General features: G+C 42.0%; 1 long non-coding RNA gene across 1 annotated transcript in view; it reads left to right on the top strand.

Moving 5' to 3' along the window:
* The first annotated feature begins 780 nt into the window (after positions 1 to 780).
* LOC104997810 overlaps positions 781 to 9181 on the top strand; it is a 20429-nt gene continuing 12028 nt past the window's right edge. Inside the window, exons 1-2 of the long non-coding RNA XR_826359.1 lie at positions 781 to 1294; positions 3830 to 3939. This is a non-coding gene — a long non-coding RNA (uncharacterized LOC104997810). The remainder of the gene's footprint in view (positions 1295 to 3829; positions 3940 to 9181) is intronic.

The raw sequence follows: 9181 nt of genomic DNA, 5'->3' as shown, positions 1-9181 counted from the left end.
CACGGGCTGCCCCTCTGAACGGCGCCCACCCCTCCGCTGCTTGCCCCGACCCCCACATTCTGTTACTCCCGCCTTCCTTCGCTTATAGCAGCCGCAGAGACTGCGGGCAGGGCAACATGCACGCTTGGACGAGTCAGAGCTTGGATCGGACAGGTCTTTCCGCTGGCCTTTTACACTGTCAGCACAGAGGTTAAACGCAACCACACGTTGCCCTCCTTCTTTCCCTTACACACACACACACACACACACACACACATACACACACGCACAATGACAATTACCCAGGGAGTATATAACATTTCCAATAAACCATACAGGCAGCAGAAATATGAGAGATAAAGAGGCTGAGAAAAGAGCACTATATCATATCTGAATGACAGTATCAAGGATGGTTTGTATTTCAACCATTACCTAATTAAGATTCAGGTACACACTGCTACTGCTAAGTCACTTCAGTCGTGTCCGACTCTGTGCGACCCCGCCCCTAGGATTCTCCAGGCAAGAACACTGGAGTGGGTTGCCATTTCCTTCTCCAATGCGTGAAAGTGAAAAGTGAAAGTGAAGTCGCTCAGTCGTGTCCGACTCCCAGCGACCCCATGCACCACAAGCCCACAAGGCTCCTCCATCCATGGGATTTTCCAGGCGAGAGTACTGGAGTGGGGTGCCATTGCCTTCTCCCAGGTACACACTACTTATTCCCATTTTGCAGAAATGGCAATAATGATACTTTACATTTGTATTGCCTGTTGTTTGGAACCTTCTTCCAAATTCTTTGTCCCATTTGCTCTTCACAGTATCCCTAAAAGTCAGGCAGGGTTGGTGGTAGGTTGGTGGTACGACCCCCTTTTCATATTTGAAATGAAAAGTCCGGGAGCCTTCTGGGAACAGTTCATGTGGCGGCCCTATTTGGAAATCCCATTTTGGAATAAGATCCTTGAGCCCAGAGGCTTGTGGGCACAGAAACCCATTTTTGTGCTTTCTTCAATATTCCCTACACTCTCAGATGGTCCTTTTCCACGGTGTAAACTATAGGGCCTCTGTAATGATGAGAACTTTGTACATAGATAACCACAGGAACACCCTTGGCAAATAGGCAAATGGAGAAAAACAACCAGACCTTGATGGTGGGACCCTGGAGGGTGTCAGGCCAGGCAGCTCCCCAGTGACTCCGGAGGGCTTCCGGGAAAAGGAAACAGCAACTTCTGCCAAAAGCAGACAGAAGGCTCCTGTACAAACAGACCTACAGGTCAGCTGACACTTAATCACTGAATGGCCGCACCTCCTCATCTCCAAGGTAACTACACAGCAGCAAAGCAACTTTCTGTACACTTAACTCTTGCTATACAGTGCCCCCTTTTGACATTTTATTAAATTTCCTCTTCTAGCCTATTACTAACATTCGTTTAAACCTGCTTTTCAGCCTTTTGAGCTGTGTAATAATACCAAAAGTTTTGTTTGTTTCCTGAAGGAGTGAGTGAAAAATGAAAGTGAAAGTCGCTCAGACGTGTCGGACTCTTTGCAACCCCATGGATTACACAGTCCAGGGAATTCTCCAGGCCTGAATACTGGAGTGTGTAGCTTTTCCCTTCTCCAGGGGATCTTCCCAACCCAGGGGTCAAACCCAGGTCTCCTGCATCGCAGGCGGATTCTTTACCAGCTGAACCACAAGGAAGACTTGGTAATGAAAAGAAAGTCTACACTATTTATCATGCAGCTTCTGATTTTTAGAGAGCACTTCAGTGTAAGTGCTGTACATGTTGGGAATGACTGTCACCTAGCAGTTTTAGTCAATGAAATGCCCCCTCACCCCCACCCCATATTCTTGAAGGAGTATCCCAAGATTTACTTTTGAAATGTCATCTTTTCTGGGCTTCCTTAAATGTACAATTAAAAAAAAAAACTCAAACAAAAGCTGCCTAAAGAAAACAAAAAGTGTTCTTTCAGCTTTACCTGGAATGTTAATTTCAATGACTTTTCCCCCTTATTTTTGAGCTCTTAGTGGAAAGAAGGAGCAGAATAAGAACACATTAAACCTTAAACTGAGAGATATCACTGAGAGAGAACAAGAGAAGAGGAACCACTTCAGAATGAGACGTTTTGCACCTCTGGCAGTTTTCAGTCAAAACTACTTAGATCGTGTAAGAAAACATTCAAAAGAAGATAGCGTGCTCTCCATATATTCTTGAATATATTCCATATATTCAGTCCTGGAAGAAATTTTGCAGGTGAAGACACAGCCTCTAGTACAGTACTTGGCATGTAGCATGTGTTCTATAAACATTTGTTAGAAGGAAGGAGATGCTCAGTAAACATGCCCTGCTGGGTTCCAGGTAGTACCTTAGAGCAGTGCTTTTCAACCTTTAATGTGCAAATCAGCCATATTCTGATTGAGTTGGTCTGAGACAGGCCTGAGAGTCTTCATTTCTAACCAGATTCAAGCTGCTTCTGCTGCTCCTGGTTCAGACCACGCTTTGAGTAACAGGGCGTTAGGAAATAAACTCATTTGCTAGGTGGGAATATGCACTGCATTTTCACTCTCTTTTCTGAGGTTTTATAACATTATAATATCACTTTTATAATGAAAAAATAAACTTGCATTAAAAATCCCAGCTAAGAATTTCTAAGTATTAGAGAATAATTTTTCTGTCATACTGTCTTGGAGACCAAATTACAAGTGGGATTGTTATACTATGCCACATTAGCTTCGGAAAAACCAATTTTAAAATATAGATTAATACCTAGAATATGAATAGTTAATATTTTGTTACATACTATATTATGAAAAAAATTAAGCAGCTGCTTCTGTTGCTGCTGCTGCTGCTAAGTTGCTTCAGTCGTGTCTGACTCTGTGCGACCCCATAGACGGCAGCCCACCAGGCTCCTCCGTCAATGGGATTTTCCAGGCAAGAACACTGGAGTGGGTTGCCATTTCCTTCTCCAGTGCATGAAAGTGAAAAGTGAAAGTGAAGTCGCTCAGTCATGTCCCACTCCTAGCGACCCCATGGACTGCAGCCCACCAGGCTCCTCCATCCATGGGATTTTCCAGGCAAGAGTACTGGGGTAGGGTGCCATTGCCTTCTCTGAAATTAAGCAGAGAGGAGACTAAATTAATAGGAGGATTGAATTTTAAAGCAAGTCCATTTTAATTGACAGTTACAACCAAGGGAGTGTTGATCCTGTGCAAATCATTTTGATAAGTGCTAGGAATGGAGGAAAAGTTAAAAGCTGGCATATGATGAACGTCAGATAATATATAATCCAGAAGAAAAGAGAATCAAATATGTGAATTTCAAAATGTAATGTGAGGCTGAATGAGGGGTAATAATAATAGAGGTGCATGTGGAGGACAACTACATTTTGATGGGGGAAGGGCCAAGATTTGCATTAAAGAGAAGGTGGCATTTCAAGCCAGGTCTGGAATTCTGAGAAGAGTTTCTACAAGTGGAAAATGGGTGGAGGGCTTTGGTGCATGAAACAGATTGTATAGCTGGGAAAACATAAGCAAAGCTATGACAATGAATGTGAGATATGAGAAACAGATAACACGCGAGGGATACATGGAAAATAGAACTCATTTACTCTCATTGGACCATCACAAGAGCTCAATGAGTTAAATACTCTTCCTAGCCCCATTTGACAAAGGACACTGACGCTTAGAGGCTACATAGCTCTGCCCTAGAGCTCATAGCTAGTGGCAGAACTGTGACCCCAGTCTCCTGATCATTGTGCCAATGGCTTCTCATCATATGTTACCTATTATTATTGCAAACCTGGTAAAGGATGTTTAAGACCACAGTATGTTAAAGAGTTCGGACTTCCTTTTTTACAGATAAAAGGGGCCATTGCAAGTTTTTGAGAAGGAGAGAAAAATGATCCATACTGTATATAGAAGATAAGGCCAGCATAATGAAGAATTGTTAGAGAAATACAGTCATTTGGGTAAGTTATTGAAATCAGTTATTTAAGCAGGAAAAAAGTGAAAAAGCATGCAGAAACTCTGGTGCACAGAGCACCTTTGAAACTTTGGTGCTTGCTTCTTGGTTCTCACTTCTTATCTCCAAGGACCTATAACTCAAGGGCCACAGTAGACAGCCTGACTTCCTCTGGGATTATTTTCATCACTTGAAATTCTCATCAAAATGTTCATCAATTAATCAAACCTGTTGCTGCGAATACATCTTCAACTTTTATTTTCTTTTCTGGAATTGTTTTTCTCCATTACTTGATTAAGGACCCTACTGAATTCCTGAAGAGGTGACTGCAGGCTTTGTCCTGTCTTGGAGGCTACATTATTTTGGAAATGTTAAAGACGGTTCATTTTCTTTGGAATCATTTCAAAAGTGAACACTGATGGTCCCAGAGCAAACGGCTTGTCCTTTGGATATGTCTGGTTGGCAGGGCAAGATGGCCTGGGTCTTGCTTGACTGAAGGCACCCTAAGAGCTTCAGAGGAAACATGTCAACTTAATGATGCTGAGGCTGAGGCTGGCTCCGGCCCCCACTTCCAAGACCCTGTGTTACCTTCTCTCCCAGGCTGTGTGCTTAATGGGAAAGGAACGGCCCAAAGAGCATTACAACCAGGCATGTGTTTGTTCCAGGGACCATGGTCTGGAGGTGGGAGTTTGTACGATGCTTTGAGTTCCACAGTGATGCCTCATTCATGACTTTTTTCCCTGGCTGGAGGATGTGGTGAGGGTGAGGAATTGAAATGATGAGCCAGATAAATGAAAGAGGAAATGGAGTGTAAGCCTGCTTTGCTTTGCGCCTTATACCAGCAGTTTATCTCTAGTCATTCTCAGCCCCATTTCCCCAATACAGTCTCCCAAAACAATGTGATAAGGATCAGAATAGAGTGAAGAAATGTCCCCAATATGGGCAGTGCTGGGGACATGATGATAACAGCAACAATTACCTTCAGGAAGAGTGACATCATTGTAGCATCTCGGGACATTCAGGAGCCTCCGTGGAAAGAGTCGTCACCAAGCACACTGCCTTGTGGACGTGTATGATACACCTCAGACATTCCTGACATGAGGAATGAGTCAGGACCTGGGGGTCAGTCATTTTGTTGATTCGGGCTAGAGCCAGAGACCTTGTGGTTGTGACCCAGACCCAGGTGAGCGTCTTTAAGAACTTGAGTAAGGAGCGGCAGCAGCTTAAACAGGAATTGTCCATATGTGGCTCCACCTTGTGCCTACCTGGTATTTGTGTCAACAACCAGGATTCTGTAACAAGACAAGAGTGAGTGTATGTAGCAGTACCAGCCCTGAGATTTTTCCTCCAGATGTGAAAGCTTGGTGATCAGGAAGAGCCTCTGAGCCTCTCTGTCTTTTTTTTTTTAAGATAATTTTACTTATTTATTTATTTAGGCTGTGCTGAGTCTTTCCTGCTGTGTGAGCTCTTTCTAGTTCTCTGGCTGTGAGGAGTGAGGGTTATTCTCTAGTGCAGTGCATGGGCTTCTCATTGCCATGGCTTGTCTCGTTGCGGAGCGCAGGCTCTATGACGTGTGGGCTCCACAGCTGTGGCACACAACACGGGTTTAGTTGCTTCGTGACATGTGGGATCTTCCAGGATCAGGGTTCGAACCTGTGTCTCCTGCGTTGGCTGGCAGATTCTTTGCCACTATGCCACCAGGGAAGTCTGCATCTCTGCATTTTTTTATTTACTAGACATCAAGTGTTTCTGACATATTTAAATATTTCCTTTAACAACACATGTTTGCTATAATACTTTTGAGAGAAGCTAAATAACAAATGATGATTGCAAAATTAGTTCAATGTCCATTTATTCCTTCTAGCACACCATATTCCTGCAGCCTCTTCCATTCTCCCTTCCCACCCACCCCTTTCACTAAAAAAAAATGTAATTGAGGGAAGCTCCACATCTTTATATTTCCAGTTAGCTTGTTTTTGCTTAGCCAAGTCAATGCTTTTTGTTAGCTAGTTAGCTATAAAGTGCCTGATTTAATATGTTATGGAGCCACCTTCTGGTAGTAAAGGCACACTTCATGCGTATAGTAAGTTCCCTTTCAGTTACCCTAAAAAAAAAATGTCTCCACATCACCAGCACCAATAGAACAGCTGGGAACTTACTAAATACAGACTCCTGGTTCACACTCCAACCCTACTGAATCAGATCCCCTGGGGGTGGCATTTTTTTTCTGTCTTTAAAAAAAGCTCCCCAGGGGATTTTTATGTCTCACATGCTTTAGATCAACACTTTGGCATATCAATCAATTTCTTAAAAAAAAAAAGTTAGGATAGGTAGAATGGCAGTTCTTACCCACGTTGTGTATAAGTTTAAGTGATTAGTGAAAAATATTTCAGTTTAACTGGCAGGAAAACCATCCGCTATCTCTACTTACCCCACCCCAAGGTTCTTGGAATTATCCAAGTGGCATCAGTTGTTAGCATGTGTGTGCACGCTGGTAGGCATCTTCATCATCACTTGACCTTCCATCACAATTAGTATGACCTCTGTACATTTGTTATTCATTTGGCAAACAATGACCTGATTCCACATTTTGATTTGCTGACACCATTTGGAAATACCATGTTGCCACATCACCTGAATGGTAAACAACATGTTAATTGACAGCAGATATTATCATTCCCTCCCAATCTTATTATTAAAATTATAAGTTTACAAAAACAACTTCAACCAACACAAATAAACCTTTTTTAAAAACAAAGTAAATAAAATAACCAATCGTTAGTATTTTTCCCTTATCCACTCTCTCAATATTAGGTTGTAGTCAAAACTCTTAGTATGTTTCTTGGCTTTTTGAAGATTTGGTTTCAGAGAATTCTGATCTGCAGAAATCTCTGCAGCTAACCTTCCACCTCAACTACGTCTTGATGCACCCTTCCTAAACTGTGCCCACAGCTGCTGCTTCCTTTTAGTAGCAAAAATAGAGAAAGTAAAATTTACCTAGCACGTTTTCCTGTTTCATGTGTGCGTGCTAAGTCACTTCAGTCGTGTCCGACTGACCCTTGGATTGTAGCCCACCAGGCTCCTCTGTCCATGGGATTTTCCAGGCAAGACTACTGGAGTGGGTTGCCGTGTGCCCTCCTCCAGGGGATCTTCCTGACCCAGGGATTGAATCCAAGGTTCTCATGTCTCCTGCATTGGCAGGGGGATTATTTAGCACTAGCACCACCTGGAAAATCCCTTTCTGTTTCAGCCAAGTCAGAGTTCTAGAAGTCAGAGTTTGGCATAATAATGAAGTAGGGAGGAAATCAGTCCCTAAGACTGGAAGCATCCAAGCCAAGTTAACAATAAGACAGGGAGGTGGTGAAAACTTCGATGGAAGATTGAACTACGTGAGCTTTATGCTCCTTCCAACCATGTTCTGCTTTTCCCCTTCTCTGAATATAAAGCTGTATCTTTACACACTGAAGCCATTCATCCCTCCCCTCTTTATTACACTGTTTTACTCAAATCTTTTACTTCTTTTGCTGGACTTGAGACTACTGGAATATCTTTTCTAGAAATATGAAACCAAAGTTCTAAAATCATGCTGCTACCAGCATAAACTTGAGTTGTGATTTGGGGAGTGGTTTTATAATAAAGTCTTTATATTAGTTATACACTCTAGGCTCTGCTCAAGGCCAAAACTCAAAATTTTCTCTACTCCTTCCCCATATTCAACACCTAGGATGAAATGCTCTGATCTCAGGAAGCCAGTCCTAGAAAATACTTAGTGAAGTTCTCAGCATGGGGAGTATGAATGGCCAGGATGGGAGTCATCTCTGGTGTTTCCAGCGCCTCAGTCCTGATGGGACTGGTGTGTGTGTGTGGTCCGAGGGCAGAACTCCTCAACTCTTCCACCTGAGGTGCCCTGACCCTAGAGAAGGGTATATTCATACTGCCAGAGCCCCTGTGGCAATCATTCATTCTGGCATTTCTTTCAACTTGAATGTTTTTTTTTTCTTACAAATTCATTCAAATTTTGCATATATGAACAGCTAAAACAGCTCAATAACAACAACAACAAAAGCCCAAAACTCAATGAACAAAGAAGGGCAGAAGACTTAGGTAGATCTTTGTCCAAGGAAGACACAGATGGCCAATAAACACATGAAAAGATGCTCAACATTGCTAATTACTAGGGAAATGCAAAATAAAACCACAATAAGGAACCACCATACACTGCTCAGATTGGCCATCATTAAAAAATCTACAAATAATAAATGCTAGAGAGGATGTGGAGGAAAGGGAGCCCTCCTATACTGTCAGTGGGAGTGTAAATTTGTGTAGCCACTATGGAAAACAGCATGGAGATGTCTCAAAAAACTGAAAATGGAGCTGCCATATGATCAGCAATCCCACTCCTGGGTATATATTCAAAGAAAACCATAATTTGAAAATACACATGCTTCCTGGTGTTCACTGCTGAACAATTTTCAATAACCAAGACATGAAGCAACCTAAATGTCACTAACAGATGAACAGATAAATAAGATATGGTGTGTGTGTGTGTGTGTGTGTGTATATATATATATATACACAATAGAATATTACTCAGCATCACTGACTCAATGGACATGAGTCTGAGTGAACTCAGGGAATTGGTGATGGACAGGGAGGCCTGGCGTGCTGTGATTCATGGGGTCGCAAAGAGTCAGACACGACTGAGCAACTGATCTGATCTGATCTGATCTGATATAAAGGAATGAAATAATGCCATTTTCAGCAACATGAATGGACCCAGAGATGATCATACTAAGTCAGAAAGACAAATACCACATGATATCACTTATATGTGGAATCTAAAATATGAAACAGATGAATTTATTTATAAGACAGAAACAGACTCACAGACATAAAGAACAGACTTGCAGTTGCCAAGGGGAATGGGGGTGGTGGAGGGATGGTTTGGGAGTTTAGGATTAGCGGATGTAAACTATTACAGATAGAAGGGATAAACAACAAGGTCCCATTGTATAGCACAGGGAAAAATATATTCAAATTCTGTAATAAACCATAATGGAAAAGAATATGAAAAAGACTATATATATGTATATAACTGAATAACTTTGTTATATACCCAAAACTAAGACAATATTGTAAATCAACTATATTTGAATAAAAAACTGATTTTGTTGTACATCTATTCAGATCAGATCAGATCAGATCAGTCGCTCAGTCATGTCCGACTCTTTGCGACCCCATGAATCACA

The sequence above is a fragment of the Bison bison genome, unplaced genomic scaffold, assembly GCF_000754665.1.
Source record: "Bison bison bison isolate TAMUID 2011002044 unplaced genomic scaffold, Bison_UMD1.0 scf7180017864314, whole genome shotgun sequence".
In the NCBI taxonomy this organism is placed as follows: Eukaryota; Metazoa; Chordata; class Mammalia; order Artiodactyla; family Bovidae; genus Bison; species Bison bison.
This window is presented reverse-complemented; position numbering and strand designations above follow the sequence as displayed.